The sequence below is a fragment of the Perognathus longimembris genome, chromosome 2 (assembly GCF_023159225.1).
Source record: "Perognathus longimembris pacificus isolate PPM17 chromosome 2, ASM2315922v1, whole genome shotgun sequence".
Taxonomy (NCBI): domain Eukaryota; kingdom Metazoa; phylum Chordata; class Mammalia; order Rodentia; family Heteromyidae; genus Perognathus; species Perognathus longimembris.
The window spans coordinates 84071170-84093640 of NC_063162.1; the positions used below are offsets into that span (position 1 = coordinate 84071170).

The 22471-nt window shown below is 39.7% G+C and overlaps 1 protein-coding gene across 2 annotated transcripts in view; it reads right to left on the bottom strand.

The window, feature by feature from the left end:
- Positions 1-22471, bottom strand: part of Creb5 (cAMP responsive element binding protein 5) — a 433433-nt gene that overhangs the window by 286102 nt on the left and 124860 nt on the right. Inside the window, exon 1 of one of the 2 annotated variants that reach the window (XM_048339617.1) lies at positions 5387-5514. The exons of the other annotated variant lie outside the window; for it this stretch is intronic. The gene's annotated coding sequence lies outside the window, so the exon portion shown is untranslated. Of the gene's footprint in view, positions 1-5386; positions 5515-22471 lie in introns of those variants that run through there. 2 annotated transcript variants of the gene reach the window in all.

Here is a 22471-nt window from a genome sequence, read left to right on the forward strand (position 1 = left end):
TTCTGATTATTCAATAGACTAGGAAACAGTATCTCTAGGCAGACACCAGTAGCTTCATGTCTATAATCTTAGCTATTCACGAGGCTGAAGTTTGAGGATCATTGTTTGAAACAATTCTAGATAGGAAAATCCATGACACTCTTAGCTCCAATTAACCAGAAGAAAAGGCAGAAATGGAGTGGTGGCTCAAGTGCTATATCACTAGCATTGAGAGAGAAAACTAATGGACAGGGTAAAGGACAGTGCTTAGGCCCTGAATTCAAACCTCAGGCCAATTAGAGAGAAACAAAGAAGGAAAAAAGGAAAGAAGGGAAGGAAGGAAAGAAGGAAGGAAGGAAGGAAGGAGAGAAAGAGAGAGGGGGAAGAAGGAAGGAAAGAAGGAAGGAAGGAAGGAAGGAAGGAAGGAAGGAAGGAAGGAAGGAAGGAAAGAAGGAAGGAAGGAAGGAAGGAAGGGAGGGAGGGAGGGAGGGAGGGAGGGAGGGAGGGAGGGAGGGAGGGAGGGAGGGAGGAAGGAAGGGAGGGAGGGAGGGAGGGAGGGAGGGAGAGAAATAAAAAGCAAAAATGGAAGAGAGGAACAATTTCCAAACCTAAAATAGAGATAAGAGCCCAGAGGTCAGGGACCCACAAAAGAACCACACATACACACATACCCCTTACTGGAGCTTTCAGTGAGGTCTCCCAGGGCATCCATCTCTTGTTCCTAGGCTTATCATGTAAGTATGTTTGCTTGTCAGCATGCTTGCTCCACAGATCAATGTATTTTATTCAGTCTTGTGTATACACCTGGTTACTTTAAAGTAAATCCATCATAGGCCCATGTGTAAATAACCAGACTTTTTCTGATGTCTTTTCACAACTATCTTGCCTATCTTTATAAAATAGTTTCCAATTCCTTACAGCTAAATGAAGATTATAAAGTCAATTAGAATTTCAGTACAAATTCCCATCCTAAAGGTTTCCAGCCACTGCTAAAAGTCATGTTCAAGACAAAGATGAACCTTGAAGAATTTGGTTTTCTTTTTTTTTTTAAGTTTTTATTATAAAACTGATGTACAGAGAGGTTACAGTTTCATACGTTAGGCATTGGATACATTTCTTGTACTGTTTGTTACCTTGTCCCTCATACTCCCCTCCCCCCTCCCCCTTTCCCCCCCTGAGGTGTTCAGTTCACTTACACCAAACAGTTTTGCAAGTATTGCTTTTGTTGTTGTTTCTCTTATTTTATCCTTTGTATCTCAATTTTGGTATTCCCTTTGAATTTCCTAATTCTAATACCAGTACACACTGTTTCCCATACACTCAGATAAGATTACAGAGATAGTGTAGATACAATCTCAAGAAGGTGATACACGAACATCATCAATAGTAGAAACTACAGATACGCATGGGATGTTGAAAGTAGTTACAACTGTGATATAACAATCATTTCCATAAAATGGAGTTCATTTTACTTAGCATCATCTTATGTGATCATAAGGGTATAGCTATTGGGCTCTTGTCATCCTCTGCTGTGACTTGCCTAGACCTGTGCTAATTATTCCCAATAAGGGAGATCATAGAGTCCATGTTTCTTTGGGTCTGGCTCACTTCACTTAGTATAATTTTTTCCAAGTCCTTCCATTTCCTTACAAATGGGGCAATGTCATTCTTTCTGATAGAGGTATAAAATTCCATTGTGTATATGTACCACATTTTCCTGATCCATTCGTCTACGGAGGGGCATCTGGGTTGGTTCCAGATTCTCGCTATGACAAATTGCGCTGCAATGAACATTGTTGTGCTGGTGGCTTTACTGTGATTTTGTTTGTGGTTTTTTGGATAAATACTCAAAAGTGGGGTGCTGGGTCATAGGGGAGTTCTACATTTAGCCTTCTGAGGAATCTCCATACTGCTTGCCAGAGTGGCTGGACCAGTTTACATTCCCACCAACAATGAAGTAGGGTTCCCTTTTGGCCACATCCCCTCCAACAATGGTTTTCTTATATTATCTTCACCCCAGCAAAGTACCTTTGTTTGCTAGTCATTTCTGTATTTTACTCAGGACTGACTTCTCTGAATCAACTATCTACATCATCTATCAACTCCATTCTCCTTTACATGGAACAATGACAGTGTTTAAAGATAAAATCCAATCATGCTTAGAGAGACCATCACCAGGAGGCTTGGGGCCTCCTGAATGCTGTATCTTGCATGTTGATCCAGTGATTTCAATATCCTTTTACACCTCCACATTTGATAGAGGTTTAGGAGCATACTTTTAGAGGAAACTTCTTGTTCACATGTGTATAAATATGACACAGTTTAAAATACTAAGATAGCCAAAAGGCTACTAGTGCAGCAAACCTTTGCAGCAGCTGTATAAAACCAATGAGGTGGGGGGGGGGGGGTCAGCAGGGTAAAGGGGGAGAGTGGAGGGCTTATGGTCTTTTATCTTAATTTTTGTGACATAATCCAATTATATCAACTCAGTAATGCCCTATAATTACTAGCACAGATGAATAATGAAAGCTCCCTTGTATTCAAGCTCTCCTCCAAGTCGGCTTCCCTCCACGGCTGACTCATTAATGCTCTAGATTCACATATAGAGCATACCTAGAGCTTGTAGAATGCTCATCCAAATAAAGGGTCCCTCAAAAACCTGCTCAAGAACTCTTGGCCTTCAATAAAAGGCTGTAGCTAATAGCTGACCTGTGAACAGCAGGGCAGTGGAAAAGGATCCAGTCCTATGTCTAGGCTGGATGTCTGTGACCACAGGGTGTTGGCTTCCGGAGTTAGCACACCTTTAAGAGGCAGGGTTTAATGGTTAGGTTTCCACTGTAACGTGAGAAAACAAAAAGGGAGAAGAAAAATAGCAGTGGAAGTTAATGCAATTACTAACACTGGAGAAACTGGAACAGGAAAGGATGGGAAACTAGCCAGATGCTGATCCTAGCTATTCAGGAGTCTGAGATCTGAGGATCAAGGTTTGCAGTCAGCCAGAGCAGGAAAGCCTATGAGATTCTTATCTCCTATAAAGGACCAAAAATCTGAAAATGGAGATGTAGCTCAGGTAGTAACATGTCATTTGTGTGCAAAAACACTAAGAAAGAGAAGGGAAAGCATTTCAAGCTTGAAAGACATATTCTGTTAAGAAAAGTCTAACTACCTGCTCTCAGAACTTTAGTGCTGAAAGATACCAGGGAGAGCCCTGAATCCAACTCTGGTTTGATAGAGAAGGAAACACAATCCAGAGGACTACATCCAATGAAGGTCTCTTAATTCTACATTTAAGGCTCACTTACCAGAAGTAAATTTTGATTTTAGAGTTTTATTTCTGCCAAATGGGAAGAACGGCTTTATCTCATGCTCCTATTTGGATCTCAATATGTTAGAGCAAGGAAATGACTTCATCTCGGGGAAGAGGAGAGAAAAGTGACGTGCAAAGGAGGCAGAAGTTAGAGTAGAGGTCAGCGGATGCCCATGGGCCCTACATCACCACTGGCAGGCTGGAGGAAAAGGAAAGAGCATCTCTTGATGAACACATTGGCCCTGGCCTTTGGGTTTAGTCAATTGGAGTCTCTGATGACAGAAGGCCTGAGGACACTCTTAATTATGCTAGAAAGGCCTTTAAAACCTCCCCAAACCCCAACACAGTAATACTGCTGATGCACAGTCACCAAAGGCAATTTTTCAAAAATGAAACAAACAATAAAAACACACCAAAACAAAAAAAAAGCACCAAAAAAGCTGCTTTTGTGCTGACAGTTACCTCTTAGAATAACTAGACCTATTTATTCCATACAAACTAGGTAATACTCTGATAAAAAGTTTAAACAGAAGAGTGTGGCTGCAGAGACAGGAGGACATATTGCTCTATGGCTGCACATATAGAATGTGTCATACTTAATGCTGAAATCATAAACTATATGGTTTTACCCCTCCAAGCTGCCCATTGTGTGCTTATAAACAGGAACCTGGCAGCAGGTCAGGCTGCAAATTGATTTCCTTTCCCAAATAAAATTTTAAAAAGCAAATAAACAAGGTTATGTTGACTAACGAAACATTACATGCCAGGCTGGGGAGAATTCCTTTCAAATGTATTTTCTTGTGCAAAAGCAACACAAAAGCATCCGTGAAAGGATCTTTTATAAACAATGTGTTTATACAAAAATGCATTACTTGAAAGAAAGAAAAAACTATGGTACATCTCCCATGATGTATTTGGATTACACTTTATGAAATTAATTAGGGGTGGGTGGGAAGAGGGGAGTCCTGCAGTGCCCGAGCATTTCAAAATTAGCTGCGGCCATTTACAAGTAAGATGAAGCTATATTTGTTTAGCTTTTTTTTTGTTGGCACAGGGGCTTGAACTCAGGGTCTGAATGCTGTCACTTAGCTTTGTCCCTCAAGGCTGTATCTTTACCACATAAGCCCCAGGTCCACTTCTAGCTTTTGGCTGGCTAAATAGAGAGAAAAGTCTCATGGACATTCCTGCCAGGACTAGCTTCAAACCATGATCCTCAAATCTCAGCCTCCTGAGTTGCTAAGATTATGGTATGAGCCCCTGGTTCTCAGCTACAGAAATATTTTGACCTCAGTGTTTTTGTAATTTGTCATCAATACCCAAGAAGCCTACATTCAGTATTCTTTTCATGGAGTTAAGGCACTGGGAATGAAAATTAAATCACAACCATCATGCTCAGCAGTACAGGAAGGGCTAGCCAGGCTGACTGACATTAACAGAAATATCTTCTAGAGAGTGGCTGATTCTCTAACAGAGAAGCACAGAGCAGCTGGAAGCAGTTTCAGTAATAGATGTGTAAGAAATTTCACTGGCAATTGCCTACCTCATAGTTCACCACAGAGAATTAATTTCAACTTAGCCCAAGAACTAAAGCCACCCTGTATGAATTGGGGACCCCAGGTCCTTTCCCCCTATGTGGTCTCCCTCCTTTTCCCATCTCCATGAAACTACTCACACGCCTGATGGCACTCTGGTGCCCAAAATCCTAGATGCGTGACACGCAACCAGAAAGGCACAGTCAAGACCGTCTGTGACAGTCACATGAGGACCAAGGATATTTTGGATGCTGTTTTGATGGTGCATCTTTTCCTTTTACACTTACTCTCATCGGGGGAGGGGGACAGACATTGTGTATCAGTAATCAGGCACACCAGAAGGAACATTTCCAAGAACTCAGAGTAGCCCTGATCATAACAAAAAGTTAATATTTCTCCCCATTTAGGATCTGCAGTTCAACTTCAATATGTGAGTAAACTAGCCAGTTAGAAATAAAGAGCAACATGCTCAGAAGTACAAGAGGTCTACAGACCCTAAGGAGATCAGCATGGCAGGTGTGAAATAGTGTCTGAGAAAAGCTCCCTCCCTCTGCCACTCCGGACTCACCAAGCAATCCTGCTCAAGTGTCCCCACTATTCGGAGCTCTCTTCTCTCCACTTTTAAATACACAGCAAACACTGGCAGTCTGATGGCTGTGGTGATTAATGAGGTAACATTTGTAAAATGCTAAGAGCTTTCCAGCTCATATGCTCAAATGCAAATGCTTTAGACAGAATGCTCTGGGTAACGGTTAAAGAAAGGGTTAGTCACCAATTGGCTGAGAACACAAACTCACTCGGGAAGGAATTGCGGAGGGTGTGTTTTGTGGAAGGATTTGGCCATGAAGTGGGTGAGCATTAGGGGAAGAGAAGCAAGGGGAAGGAAGTTTTCTGGGCTTGCAAAATTTGAAACATGAATTATTTCGCATTTAAAAGAGACCATTTTTTTTGAGCCAGTCATGAGGCTTGAACTCAGTGCTTGAGTGTTCTCTCTTAGTGTCTTCTTTTGCTCAAGGCTGGCACTCTACTACTTGAGTCACAGTTCCATATCAGGATTTGTGGTGGTTAACTAGAGAAAAGAGTCTCACAGACTGCTCTGCCAAGGCCAGCTTTGAACCATGATCCTCAGATCTCAGCCTCCTGGTAGCTAGGGGTATATGCCAATAGCACTTGGCCATTACCTTTTTTTAAAACATTGCACCCTTTTGACCATCTCAAAGAAAATTTAATTACCCCAAATCTTTCATCTTTTTACCTACAATCCTATAGAGTGGTGTGGTACACCAGCATTTGAGTAAACAATACAGAAGCTTATGTTCTTATCCCAAGGAAAGAATGCAGCAAGATCTGGAGAAGCAACCAAGTGCTGCCTATGAACAGGTGAACATCATATACAAATTTTGACCATCAACTTCACTTCCCCGTTTTATGAGAAAGGGAAAGAAACAAATTAATTCTTGATATATTTTATAACAGATGTGCTTTAGAGCAAAAATCCCCATCAAGTATTCAAAACATAATAACCCAGAAAGCTTGTTGGTGTTCCTAGGTACATTATGGAATTGTGAAAGCCTTCAGCTGCTTTGTCTTTATCTGACTTGAAGCTGGAGCCTCAGGGTGATACTCTAACTGCTGCTTTAGATTATAAACTCTTAACAGCCCCTGGCTTGAGGGCACTGTGTTTATTGATGCTATGTAAGCAATTTACAGTCCCTTAATAGCAGCATTCACCACAATGTTACAGTGTTGAACTTGTTAAATTATATTTAGAGCTTCAGGGAAAATTACCTCATTGGCTTCACTGGCATGCTTATTGATATCAGGCAGGAGTTATGGCAACATCTACCTTATTGTGGACATCCACAAAAGTATTTTACAGGCTGGGGTTGAAGGTAGATTGCAAAGTTTGAGCAAAGTTGAGGAAGTAAGGGGCTGATCAGAGAGACAGGCAAAGGGGTTGTAGGGGAAGAAGTGAGGGAAGAGACCAGAGACGAGAAGTGTCACCATCTCAGAATGTTGCTCTTAAACAAGAAAGCAAAGCAAGTGCCTAGGATGTCCATTTTTAGTCCAATTGTCTCTTGACCACCTCCACAACCCTACAGCCACTATTTTGTTCCTATTCTCACTGATCACTAGGAAAATATCCTGGAACTAGGGATCTGGGACAGCATTGACCTCCAGCTATGATAGCCACTCATCCAATGTGCCCATTATGGAGGACTCAGAGATTCCAAAGGAAGAAATGGGAATGTTAATGAGAAGATGGAGGAGGAGGAGGAGGAGGAGGAGAAGGAGGAGGAGGAGGGGGAGGAGGAGGAGGGGGAGGAGGAGGAGGAAGGGGAGGAGGAGGGGGAGGAGGAGGGGGAGGAGGAGGAGGAAAAGCAATAGCAGCAACTAGATAAAGAAAAGGGAAGGGAAGAAGAAGATTGGAGGAGGGGAGAGAAGGAAGGAAAGAAGGAGAGAATCAGTAAGAGAGGGAAGAGTGAGAGAAGGTAAAGGGAGAGGATACTCTATAGGGAGAGGAAGTGAAGGTGAATGAGGACAAGCAGGAGGCAAAGCAGCAGCAACTAGATAAGAAGAGGGAAGGGACAAAAAATAGGATTTGAGGAGGGGAGAGAAGGAAAGAGGAATAGGAGGAGGAGGGGAGGGGAAAAGTAAAACAAGGAGCCAGGAGAGAAAGAGAAGGTAGATAGAGGAAGAAGACAGAGAAAGAGGAGGAGGAGAAATAAGCGGAAGAGGATGCTTAGATGGCAGTAAGAACTCTATCTTTATTAGAATAAAGAGAGACATAAAGTAAGGATAAAATATCTTTGAGTCTGAAGCTTAGTGATGTCATGAGACTTCTTCCGGAAAGCAGCCAAAGGCCAAGGTATTAACAGTCCACTGAGGCGGAGAGGGAGCAGGCATGTAAAAGCCATCAAGTGGCTGATGTGCTCTGGGGTCTTAGTTCAGGTGACATCACCTGACTCACACACAGCTGAAGGTTTGAAGCAAAGCATTTGAGATGGCTAATGTCGAAGCAGGTAAGCACCATGAGAAAACTGCCTCCCATGCACCAGGTTTCTCATAGGCAGGGTGGTTCATGGTAATTACCAACCAAAATGAAACAGGAAGCCAAAAACCAACAGATGTCCCATAAATGACGTAGCTCCCCAGATCTTTTAGCTAATATGATGGCTAATAAGGAGTTAGGGAGGAAAACAGCAGGTTTGTGTGTATTTCCAAAGGTAGAGAATCAGAGGAGGGGAAAAAATATTTCATCTTAAGCATAGTCTTCTATGAATAGCAGTTCAGGGTGTTGACCCTAAATCTCAAAATATGATTTGCAAAACAAAGAAACAAACAAAATGGAAGTTTGTCTTAGGTAGATATCAAGAATTCTTGCTTTTCTAAGAGTTAACACACTAATGACTAACATTTAATGCCTAGGGTTATAGCCCCCAAATGTCATGCATAGGTGCCCAAGGGTACTGCACTGAAGTTACAGGGATGTCACAGGATATTTTACTGTTTTATTTTGTTTTGCTTTGCTTTTACTTCATTATTACTTTTTCATCTCATTGTACTTCATTTCATTATGCCAGTACTGGAGTTTGATCTCAGGGCTGCTTGCTAGGCTATCACTGGAACCACACTTAGAGTCTTTTTTGCTTTATTTATGAGATAAGGTTTTACCTTTACCAAGCAGGATCTTAACTACAAGTCTCTTATTTACATTTCCCACCATAGCTGGGATGACAAAAGTATACCACCATATTTAGCTTTATCTGTTGAGATAGAGGGAGTAGATCTTAAAACTTTTTGCCCAAGCTGGCTCAGAATCACAATTTTCTCAATTTGAGCATCCATAGTGGCTAGAATTATATACATGAGCCACTACACCTGGCTTGACATTTAAAATTTTGAGGGATATAACAATATTTGCCATCTGTGCAAAGTCAGGGTTGTTAGCATTTCAACAATTACATCATACTTACATGCATTTAAGTCAAATTCAATTCTAATTAATTTATAGCACATCTTCACAAAGCTGGATTTTTGCAAGTTGCTATATGATAAAAATATACACCATACAAAAACAAATGTGGAAAGATAACAGGACTTTTCTCCAATCTGAATCGCATGTTTGGGAAGATGTGCAAAGCCCACGTATCTCACTAGGAAGCAATTATGGTTAAGAATGAAATAAAAACATTGCTTTTCTTCTTTTAATATTGGTGTATTATTTACTTCAAATTACTACTAAGAGGTATGTTTGTACTCAGATGTTTGGACCTATCTTCTTTTGGTCTAGGCATGCTAGGAAAAAAGATATTAAAATATTGAGCTTGATGATTGGAACTGAAGAAGTTTGAGAAGCTCTGACCTAGAGGAAACAGTTAGAGAAAAGTATTCAGAGTGAGACTTAAGAAAGTCATTTAAGATGGGCATAACCTAGGTTAATTATCCCCCACGAGAGCTGATCATGTGGCCACAAGAAGAATCTGCTATTTTGCACAGGCTAGTAGAGGTGCATATGGTCTGGAAATTTACTGAAGTACATCCTGAGGATTTCTATGCTTTGAATTTTGGAAAGTTCCCAACACATCTATGACCTACAGCCAAATATTTCTGCATGCTGAACTTACTCCACATCTATCTGGCCCCACCAATGCTCTAGCACCTCATTATTTTACTATGACTATTCTGTACTTTCAGGGTGATATCCTGAGTGTCATCTGTCCCTGTCATCGATCACTGACCATTTACTGGATTAGTGTGAGGTAGTTTAGCACTTCTTTAGAGACATTGCACACAAACCACAGAGCTGAAGTCTTTTGGAATTCACTGAAGTTGTCATCCAGCACCACAAAAGAGTATCATGATGTTGATTTCAAAGTACATGAGACACAAAGTTAAAGGGTTCAATGAAGATGAAAGATAGCTAGAGAAGATAGAGCTGAAATTTCAAAAGGAACGTTCAGGTTGGTCCAATGATGAATGAATGTTTCCCCTTAGAAAAAAAGACCCAAAGAATACCATTAAATATATGAGGCAGCTCCGCATAGTTTAAATGGAAGTTGGTGGCAAAGAATGGAATTTAAATGTTTGTCCAGTCATAAAACTGTTCCAACTAGAGCTGGGCAGCAGTAGCTCACACCTATAATCCTAGCCATACAGAACACTGAGATGTGAGGACCATGGCTAGAAGCCAATCAGGGCAGGGAATTCTGTCAGACTTTTATCTCCAAATAACCAGCAAAAAGCAGAAGGTAGGGAGCTGTGGTTCAAGTGACAGAGTGACAGCCTTGAGTGATATTGAAGTGATCGATATTGAAGAGGAAAGCCATTGATCCAGCTAAAATTTCAATCTGTATATGGCACAACAATGGCAATCAGTTGTTTGCTCAGACAAAATTTAGACATTCCTGTGAAGTTATCAGTAGACTCTGAGTATAGCAGATTGCATTCTGTACTGTAAGGGATGGACCTCAACTAATTGTTGGAGGGAAATGTAACAAAACTGAGGTTTCCCGAACAATCAATTCTGTCTCAAGACCACAAAATGAAAACACTGCCTGCATTTCCAAGTTTCTGTCATACAGGCTTAGGATTTAAGAATGTAATATCACCTCATATCTCAATTTCTATATTACATGTATTTGCCAGTCTCTTGCCCTTTGTTTCTCTATATTTAATATATATACATATAATTATGCAGATATACATGTAGTTATATCTCCTATTGCATCATTTTTTTTTTTTTTTTTTTTTTTGGCCAGTCCTGGGCCTTGGACTCAGGGCCTGAGCACTGTCCCTGGCTTCTTCCCGCTCAAGGCTAGCACTCTGCCACTTGAGCCACAGCGCCGCTTCTGGCCGTTTTCTGTATATGTGGTGCTGGGGAATTGAACCTAGGGCCTCGTGTATCCGAGGCAGGCACTCTTGCCACTAGGCTATATCCCCAGCCCGATATTGCATCATTTTTTAAGAACTCTGACTAACTTAAGATGAAAGAAGGGTGATTGTTGACTGGCATGGTCTGAAAGACAAGAAATGTACTCACTGCCTTACATATGTAACTGTAAGTCTCTGTACATCACCTTGACAATAGAATTGAATTTTAAAAAAGAAATTAAGTACACATAGACTATGTATTCTTCTATCCCTACACAGATACATGCAGTAATGATGAACATTACAAGGTATCATGTAATATTTATGGGGTCCAGGGAAAGAATAAAAATGGAAGCTTACATTGCACATGACTGAATAACAACTATGTTTTACCTCCAACTCTGACAAATGTTATATAAATAATATATTTATATATAAACATATTTAAATAATATACTTGATATACATTTATATATTTATGCTATATAAATAAATTACATATATTTATATTTTATAGAATATATATTTATATTGAATACATACACATATATTTATATATAAATATAATTTATTAATAGTATATATAAATATGTATATTTATATCATCACAGTAGTCTGGATAGCTAGGTTTGATTTAGCAATTCTTAGTTCCTTCAGTCTGCTTCTAGTCTCTAGTAATAAAACAAAGTGTACTATATCCATACAAGAGAATATTACTGAACCATTAAAAGGAATAAAATTCTGAGACATGCTCTAATGTGAATGAGGTTTGATAACATGTTCAATGAAAGTCAGAGCAAATCTCATATGGTTGGACTGCACTTAGAGAAAATATCCAGAATAAGCAAAATCACACAGACAGATACTAGATAAGGGTAGCCTTGGACCGAGGGACAGGGGATGAGAAGCCATGCCTAGTGGGTGACGAAAATGTTTTGCCTTGCCTGTGGTAATAAAATAAAATGAGAAGATTCCCAACCCCTGCTGTGTGGCACTTAGAAACCTACAGCAATGATAAAGCCTTCAAATGCTACAAGAAAAAGCAGCAGCAATTTTTCTTGGTTTCTATGCTGGAGATGACATATAATTCTCTCACATATTCAGATGGCTATCATTTGTTTTAAATTAGTGCTGGCATTTATTGGAAGCATTGTTTCTTTTTTCCCCTTGTTTGTCACAGTTTAAAGTTATCAGCTTTTTTCCTAAATTGTTGGCTAATCCACAAGTGATAGCACATCACTATTTAATTTACACACACACACACACACACTGTGTTTTACAAGGACACATGTAGATTTTGGAACTTACAATAAACATATTACAAAAAAATGCCTGTGGAAGGAGGGAGAGGGATGAGAACTGAAGGGGAGGGGCAGCAGGGGAGGGAAAATAAAGCAAAGGAAAGGGTGCTCTCAGAGTGGGATGACAATGTGCTCTGCCCGGAGAAGTCAGTTTCTATTGTTGGCTAATTCAACACTCCACAATAACACTCATAACACTCATAACAATAAAGAAAGCAAAAATGAACATGCATATTCAACTTTAGGCCTCAGCCCTTTGTCGTCATGTTTCTTTTTCGGATAGGGTCCTGTGCTTTTGTCCAGCCTGGCCTCAGATCACAATCCTCCTACTTTCATCTGCAGAGCAGCTCGAAGTACAGATGTACACTACAATGCCAGACAAAAATGTATTGTTTCTTAGAAAAGCAGCAGCCATAGATGATTTGCATTTCTGAAAATAACCCAGACAATAATACAATACATATGGATTGGAATGCTTAGCTCAGGAGAAGAGAGATACAGCTGAGCTTCCCTTGCAAGGGCTAAGAAGCTGCCTATAGAATAAGTAAGAGCCTAGTGAACAGCATTATACAAATCACTCATCCAGAGACATATTAGTAGAGGCATAATTCACCATCCCTGAGGTCCTCAAAGAACTACCAAATTGGGTAGAGAAAGGAGGTGGGCAGAGAGGTAAAGGAATATATACCATTATGCTTTTTCTGCTTTGTTTTGGTCTGGTCTTTGGAACAGGTTATGGTAACAAAGTGGACGTCTTAAATTTCATGTTTTAGAAAATTTTTGAACAAATGGAAACTAACATTTATTTATTGTGATCATACTGGGACTCAAACTCAGGGCTTGGGTGCTATCCCTTAGCTTTTCTGCTCAGAGCTGTCACTCTACTACTTGAGCCACACCTTTACTTTTGGCATTTTGATGGCTTACTAAAGATTAAAAAAAAAAAATCTCACAGACATTCCTGCCTGCATTAGCTTCTGACCTTGCTCCTCAGATCGCAGCTTTCTGAGTAGTTAGGATTACAGGCATGAGCCACTAGCACTGGGCTGAAAACTGCTAACTTGAAGAGCATTCTCTCCAGGGCTGTAACACAGTAGTTTCTTAGTATCTGTAGGTATACAGTTCAAAGGAAACTGCCATTGTGGAAAACCTGAAAATGGTCAGGATGCATAGAGTTTGGTGCTGCCCTGCAGATGTTTGATTCATTTTCCCCATAATGTCAGCCAACTTTACTGAAGTCATGCTGCCTTTTCCACAGATATAAAATATTTACTTTATCACTTATATAAAGCATATTCACTTTAAACTTGCTTTGGAGCACTGTTTCCTTTTGGCAAGCAGAGTTTCACAAAATTAAGGAAGAGGAACGCTAAGCCGATTATACAGTGACTCAAATATGACAAAGCAGGACTGAGAACTTATCCACACCAATGGGGTGATGCATTCTGTATCAGAATGTATGCACAGGAATTTCAGATTTTTTTGATATATCTACTTAGATATTACTGCCTGTAATATATGCCAATAAAGTTGGTTTACTGTATTGATCTAGGCAGTTTTAAAATTCAAAGTACTGCTTCACAATGAACAAATGCTGTTCCTGCCACCATCAATTCTGGTTTGTTTTGTTTTGTACTGGAACTCGAATTCAGGGCCTGAGAGCTGTCTCTTATCTTTTTTGCTCCACTTGCACTACAGCTCCCAGCTCTGCTTCCTTGTCTTTTTTATGGTTAATTGGAGATAAGAGTCTCACAGGTTTTCCTGGCTGGACTGGCTCCAAATCATGATCCTCAGATCTCAGACTCCTAGAATTACAGGCATGAGCCCCCAGTGCTGAGCCATTAATTCTTTTTCTTCCTCTTTCCCTTCTGACCCCTTCCGGCTCCTGGGGAGGGGCTGACACTGCCCATCTACAGCATCATGCTCATTTGTCTGCTCCTCTTCACCCCTGCAGGGGAGTTCACCATACAGCCGCTCTCAGATCCCTGCTATCTCTTCCTGCCGCCATACACAGCACATTAATGGATCTATCTGCTTTGTCTCCTGTACTCCCCATTTCCAGCTTCCTGTTCTGTAAATGCAAGACAGTATCTTCTAAAGGCATGAGGTGCTTCACAAATGACAGTCCAGACTGCACAGAACTGCACAGGGGCGAGAACTATCTTCTATATCTCTTCAAAATATGCCATTTATTTGCTCATCCCTGGCCTCCAGAGAAACTTGTCTCCCCAAGAAAGTACATTGCTACCTGGTTTTATGTTTGTGTTTAAGTGATTTGGTTTTTGAACAAAATACAAGGCAGTATGCTTGTATCCTTCCCACTGAAGTTTCTGTGTTTTACAGAGCCTACATAATTCCTCCCAGAAAGTCTATTAGAACAATAGTGAAATTAAAATGTCATATGTAGGGCTGGAAATGTGGCTTAACGGTAGCATGTTTGCTTAGCATGCATGAAGCCCTGGGTTCGATTCCTCAGCACCACATAAACAGAAAAAGCCAGAAGTGGCACTGTAGCTCAAGTGGTAGAGTGCTAGCCTAGAGCAAATAACGCAGCCAGAGATAGTGCTCAGGCCCTGTGTTCAAGCCCCAGGACTGGAAAAAAAAGAAAAGGTCATCTGTAGCAGGAAGTCTGCACTGGCTGGTTGTGCATACTAGTGTGCTTTTTTGAAATTTACTTTGGGACATAGGCCCGAATGTGCAGACCTTGCCACTAAGTTCAGTGATTCATTGACAGCTTTGTAGAGCCAGCACCCCAACATAGCATCCACAGTTCACATATCTCTGAATTAACTAGGCATGTGTCAGGCTATGACAGAAAAAGTACAAATAATGTGTAACTATAAAGCAGGAACAGCTCCAACAAGTCACATTTCAAAGTCTACTTCATTGCATTAGAAACCTACAATCTAGAAGACAATGATAAAAACTAATCTATAGGAAGACAATAGCCATTCAAACTCCAGCCCCTTCCAACCAGTTACTTCATCAGCTACAGACTGTGAAAAACCTCGGAAATACTATTAAAAAAATTCAACTTATCAAGCCAAGAATTAATCCTCCCCATTTAACAATCCCAGCACTCCCATGAGGTCTCCCTGTTTCAGATGAGAAAACAGCTCGGTTGGGCCAAGTAGCTTAGTGAATATCATATTATATGACCAATTTCTAGGAATCTAGTCTAAGGCTCTCACTTTATGTGTGGAGTCCCCCAGTCTTAAAGGATTATGACATTGCAATAACATTTTCATAATACCTACACTTTTATATATTAAACCCAGAATACAGGAAACAACATTCAGAACAATACAGGAAATATTCAGAACAATAAAACAACATTCGTGAACTGGTCCCTTCAACCCAAGTATCTTTAAATCACACAATTTTATGACTTAAAATCATATTTGGAAAAACATGCTTTTAAATGGTTGACATGGTTATGTGAGAGCTACAAAATATGATGGGAAGTTACTTGTAATAATATAGAAAGACATCTAAGATATATAATTAAATATTTTCAAAAGACAGGAGGCAGATAATCACATATAGATACCTAGATAAGGAGAGGTAGATAGATAAAAGGATAGACAGGCAAACATAAATACACAACATTTCATCTTCAGTGCTATAAATTATGACATATGAATAAAATAATTAGGAATGATATAAAAGATACGATTAATAGGAATTCTCTGTGGGGAAAGATCCATTTGGAAGAAGAAAAAAAAGGTTCCTTTTCACTTTTTGTTACCTGAACTATCTGAAAATTCTTAATGTGCACACAATGCTTTGATTCTTAAAGCACATGCACACACACACACACACACACACACACACACACACACGAACCAACACACTGAGCACAGGTGCCTCATACCTATAATCCTTGCTACTGAAGAGGCTATAATCTGAGAATCATGGTTCAAGGCTAGCTTAATCAAGAAACTCTAGAAGACTCTTCAATTAACCAGCAAAAAAAGTCAGAATAGAGCTGTGGCTCAAGTGGTAGAGCTCCAGCCTTGAGCAAATGAGCCAAAAGAGAGCGAGCCCTCAGACCCTGAGTTCAAGCTCCAGTATTGGCACAAAGAAAGAAAGAAAAAAAAAAACATCCGACAGACATTTGTTTCACTTAACACAGATGGCTAATTTTCAGATGTTCAAGTGGAGAGAAGAAAGGCAAGCAGTTAAGTTTTTATTAGGCTAACAGAATGATGCATAAGAACACACTCTATGAACTTCAAGCAGGATAAATATAAGATAGTCATGATGAACTCCAATATATGGAAACAAGAGGTTCTTATGTCCTGTATGTAGTTTTTTTTCATTTCTCTTAGTTTTCTGTACCTGTGTCATATATAAGATTATTCTATATGTGGAAGGGACAGGGAATCAAAGAAACAGCAGGACAAAGGATGAACCAATGCAACATTGATACTCACTTGACATTATGTTGGATAGGAACCTTACAACTTGTGGGGAGGGGAACATGGAGGGGTAAGTGGAGATAATGAGGGATGGGGTAACAATAATTAAAAACAAATGTATTCATTTCCTTATATAATTGTAACCCCCTGCTCATCACCTTTTCAATAAAAATAAAACTAAAAAAAAACGATAGTCATGATGACAGTGAATAGGATAATTATGATGATGAAAAAAGTAATAGTCAAAAAACTGGAAAGAAAGAGAACAAAGATCCCAAACTGTGAAAGCTCTGAAGGCCACCATGAGCTGGAAACAGCCAGATGGCATCAGTTGATTTGTTTTTAACAGGATTTAACATTAAGAAGCGTACCCCCAAAATGTATACCCAGTAAATTAAGGCTGTAATTCCATCTTGGTGTTATGGTGACATGAAAATCCACTCAAGCCTTTCTGGGAGGGTTTATGAAGTTATCCAAGCCCCTTGATGGAATTACAACCTATTATGCACAGCTGGAGGGTCATTACTCCTTATCTTAACAGCAGTTAAAAGCACAGTGGCACCAAAGGGCACTAAAATACCAACTCCCTATTAGTGAGCAGCAGGGAGGTAGACACGAATGGGGCAGGCTCCAGCGCATGTGCACACACAGGCTTGTGTGCTAGTGTCCCTCGGCTTCACTCATTATCCATCTAGGATGTGAAGGGCTGTTTTCTCCCCCTGGTCTCTTTCATAGATTTAGCAGAATTGCTCACAGACAGCACAGGGTCTGAAACAGACAGTCTTTTGCCATCTTTTGCACAGAAAGGAGTTTTGACATTCAATCAATTTTTCCTCTGCCCCCTAAAAAGGAATGATGGAAAGGACAAAAATGATTTATGACATTTAAAACTGAGGACCACAAATGCTGATGAGCACAGGGTTGGAATCCAGTTCCATCATCCGCAAACTGTTCCTTTGGTCAACCTCCTTTCCCTTTCTGGCTCATAATTGCCTACAGAGGGGAAATGATCATAGAAGTTATTCCTCTGATTCAAGTGACATACTTAGCATAAAGTCTGAATACAATGGAAGCCCTCATCAAGGGTTAGCTGCTATTACAGTATTAGCAGCATTATTCTTCCCCATAGTTAGAGATAGATATGCATATCTGAAAACATAGGGCACAACTATCAAGAGCTGCTGGGAAGATGAATTAATTTAGAATTATGAATCCATAGTGATAGGAGAACTAGAAGAAATAGCCAACCCTAACCTCCAAATGTAACACAAAGGAGAACAACAGTGACCTTTGTAACTTCATTAGAAGCTTCTGGAACAAAGCAGTCGGTAACTACAAACTTGGATAAAGGGGAAGGAACAGAAAAATACTTTCAGCATCTTCTTTAATTTAAATGTAGGAATATGTGCTGATTGCTGGGTGGTTTATAGACCTGTATTTATCCTAGTTACTCAGGAGGCTGAGATCTGGAATATTACACTTCAAACCTAACCTAGACAGGAAACTTCACTAGACTCCACCTGCAAAATCACAAACAAAAAAGGGTTGAAAGTCAGGTGCCAGTGGCTCACATCTATAATCCTAGCTACTCAGGAGGCTGAGATCAGAGGATTACTATTCAAAGCCAGCCCAGGCAGGAAAGTACGTGAGATTCCTATCACCAATTAACTACCAGAAAACCAGAAGTGGAGCTGTAGCTCAAAGTGGTAGAGCACTGTAGCTCAAAGTGGTAGAGTACTAGTCTTGAACAGGAAAGCTCAGAGACAGTGCTGGGGCCGGGGGCGCTGAAGGTGTGACTAAATTGGTAAGGTGCCAGATGAGCATGCAAGCCCAGGGAGCAAAAGTAACAACAATAAAAATAGTTTGAACACACACACAAACACAATTGCCAATCTTCTGCCTCAGGAACTTTTCTCTGAGTGTGGTCTGATGGTTGAGTTCTGTATGCTCCTTTTTGTGTTAGCCACTCCACTGTATAGTTGGCATATCTATTTGTGATTACACTTATAATAGAGCTTGAATTCAGGGCCCAAATGCTTTTGTGCCTTAGACTTTGTGCTGAAGATTGGCTTTCTGCCACTTGAGCCACAGCTTTACGTCTGGCCTTTTGGTGGCTGGCTGACTTCAAACCATGATCCTCTAGTCTCAGCCTCGGGTTTGGCAATATAGTGATGTTTTCAGGACATTGAAAGACAGGTGACTGCCAGCTTACAAGGTGTCTGGACATGGGGAGGTAGGTTTAAAAGAAAGCATTAAGAGCATCAGTTGATCCAGTAATTGGGCTCAGTGGGAGTTCATAAAGAAGTCTCCTATTGGTTCTTCGTTATTACATATTGAGACCCTTATATAAATAATTTTTCTCAGTGTTAAGGAATCAAACCAAGGGCCTTGCACACCATGTTGGCAAGTATTCTAACAATGAGCTCCATTGCCAGTCACCCTCCATCAAGATACTCCTTAGCATTATTCAAAGGGAGAAGTAGCTTCTTGTGGATAGTTCTAAACCATACTACACTATCCTGTTCAGAAATCTCTTTTACCCTCAATATCAAAAGTTAAGATCAATGAGGAAGACAGATGAGCACCAGTTGGTAAACAGACAAAAGAGTGGTGAGTGAGTGTGTGTGTGTGTGTGTGTGTGTGTGTGTGTGTGTGTGTTAGCCAATACTGGGACTTGAACTCAGGAAGGCTGGCTGATACCACTTGAGCTATACCTCTACTTGCTGGATAATTGGAGATGAGAATCTCATGGACTTTGGTCAGGTCTGGCTCTGAACCACCATCCTCAGATCTCAGCCTCTTGAGTAGTTAGAATTTCAGGCATGAGCCATCAGGGCCTGGCAAAAGGATGGCTTTTAATATAAACACAGACTTTGGTGACATGAGCTGATGGCATTACTGCTAGAGCCTAACAACAATTATCTAATTAGATGGTATGGGAGAATTCACTGGGATGTGTGGTAAGATGTGGGCAGAGGCAGCCTGAGGCAAAACAGGAAACTTCCTCCATGATCAAATGCCTGCCTTAGACTGCAGGGCCTAGCACTTCCAAATGCAGGCAGCCATTGTTTCTCTGTCTTCCCCCTTCTCACTGTTCCCTAATTTCAACCAAAACATGTTCTTGGGAGACAATCTAATAAACCCATTTGCCCACAGAATGACAATTAATGAGATTCAGTGATGTTTTCCCATGATATTACATATTTAGAACCAATAAATAAAGTTTTAAAAGGTAGCATGCTAAAAGAATAGAGTTTAAATTGTGGCATGCTGTTACATCTAAGGAAATTTAGAATACTCAAAATTTCTACTACTTTCTTTGAAATCATATGAGGCAAGAGGCCAGGTGTGCCAAACTTAAAAATTGATGGAGAAACACACCAATGTAGTTTTGGAAATGCCCTTTCTAATATATGATCAAGTCTTCAATGTTCCTTGAAAATATAAACTGGTCTCTCAAGACTTTAGGCTTGATGTCAAATATCTCTGAACGACCCCAACCTTACACGTGTGCCATGCATCCTTGGAGACAGCCATAACAATTTATGCTTAATGAATGGGAAAGAATGTCCATTTCATTTGCTTTACGACTTGGTTGATGGTGGGCTGGTAACCAAAAATGTCTGTGCTTATTTTCAGAACCGATCCCATGACAGCCCATCAACTACCATTTACTAAGTTCCCACAAGATTTTGTCTTATGGAGGATGTTAAGGGCTGAGAAAGCTGGGCTTATTTTCAACTCTTGAGGACTCTGCCTTTAATCAGACAGAAATGGAATGACTGGGATTAAGCCAATCTTCAAACTAGAGAACAGTTCATTCTCTGGCTTAAAAGCTGTAAAAATCCATAGAGAACATGAGACAAAGATGTCATCCACAACAACATTTTGTAGTATGGAATAGAAATAGGAGCTAGGACTCTGGATGTGAACTCTGAGAATAGGTGTTTGATAGTATAGTGAGAGTTTCATTCATTCAAATTCCTTACCTACTTGGTGCCTTAATTTCCACCCAGGAATGTTAGTACCTTCTTCTTAGAAATACTGTAAGACTTAGGTAATGTTGAAGGCACATGTTTCCTAGCATAGCAGCAAGTGAGAGCAGACGGGCAAGGTGGGCTAACACAAGGCAGTGAATGTACATAGTATACCCAATAAGAGAATGAATAACAGTCTCAGTTAACACATTACATAATTAATAATAGCTAGTGTTTACTGAGTAATTACTAAATGCTGTTCTACAAACATAATGTATTATCAAATTTAATGCCCACAAGAGCTAATTGTGTAAATCACTGCTTTACTCTCCATTTCCCACAAAAGAATGTGAGGTACAGTGATGAAGCAACCAGTTACATGCAGAAACTTTCCCAGTGGGTGTATGGAAAAATGGCCGAGTACACTTTAATAGCTGGCTATTAGTTTGGAACTGTAAAGTAAACTTCAGCAAATGTCAAAGAATTAGTCATACTATGTTCTCTGACTCTAATAGAATTAAAGTAGAATCACTAACTCAAAGGGACTCAAAAAAATCCCAGATGCATGCAATTGAAACGTTATGTTCCTAAGTACTCCATGGGGTCAAGACAAAACCACAGTGAAAGTTAGAAAAGATTGAAAATGAGCCAGGCACTGTGGCATATACCTGTAATCTTAGCTACTTGGGAGGCAACAGCAGGAAGAATGAAACAAAATACAAACAAAAGGGCTAGAGATGACTCCAGTGGAGTCTTGGGTTCAAATCCCATTACGACAAAAGAAAAAAATGTAAGAAGAAAAAAGTTCACTGAATAATAATAATTTTCAAAAATCAGGATGTAAAAAAATCTGGTGTGATTAAGTCAAAGTTGTGTGTACGAGGAAATGTATAGCAACACAATATACATTGAACATATCTAATGCGTATCAAGGCATTAGTAAAGAAGAATGAGAATCAGTTATCTAAGTATCTATCCCAACAACTTACAAAAACCAGGGAAAAGTATAGCCAGATAAGGTAGAAATTATGAAAAAATAAGGGAGAAGTATATGAAATAACAGACAAATACAAAATAAGGGAAACAAGCCAAGCATCATGCATAGCTACTCAGGAGGCTGAGGTCTGAGGATCACAGTTGAAAACCATTCTGGGCAGAAAAGCTTATGCAACCCTATCTCTACCCAGCAAAATCCTAGAATGGAGGTGTGGCTCAAGTGGTAGAAATGAGAAAGAAAGCTCACAAATACTGATCACGATGCATTGTACTCATAATTTAATAAGTGGAATTGAAACTCCTTTGTACAACTACTTAACAATAATAAAAAATTAAAAACAATAAATCATATATTTATTATAACATTTGAAAAGAAAGTTCACACAGTGAGAATACCAGGCCCTGAGTTCAAATCCCAGCATAGGAAGAGAGAGAGGAGAGAGAAATAAAGAGAGAGAGAACAAAAATTGACAAAGTCAGTGCTTGTTACATTGAAAGCACTAGCAAAAATTAATAACCTTGCACAGACTAGTAAAGAAAAAAGGGAGAGAAAAGCCAGCAATTATATCAGAAATAAAAGAGGTAACATCATTACATATAAAACAGAAAATTAACAGAAAAGCTTTTAAACTTTTTTCCAATAAATTTAAAATATTTACTCAAAAGAGCAAATGCCTACTAATCCCAAGTTACAAACTGACCCTGAAGAAGACATACTCTTGAGAGAAACAGAAGATACCCAAAATTTTGAAATGCTGATTCATAAAAGTGATGCAACTATATCTTGACCACTACTAAATTGTTATTATAATCGCAGTATTTGAAATAGCATTTTCAAGCAGAATTTACTATCATTGTGGCAAAAATCTCTCTAACTCTAAATGATAAGACACTTATTAAAAGCATACCAAATCCAAAAATCCAAACAAAGTTTCTTCCTGAATTCCAGCCAGTCTAAAATAGTCAGTGTTAAGTTTACAGCACAGGTGCATATAGATTCCACTCAACTCAAGCTTACATGGTCTTAACATTCTGGTGATGTTGGACTTTAGCTTCTATTCTCTACCTCCACAGACTGTAGGGT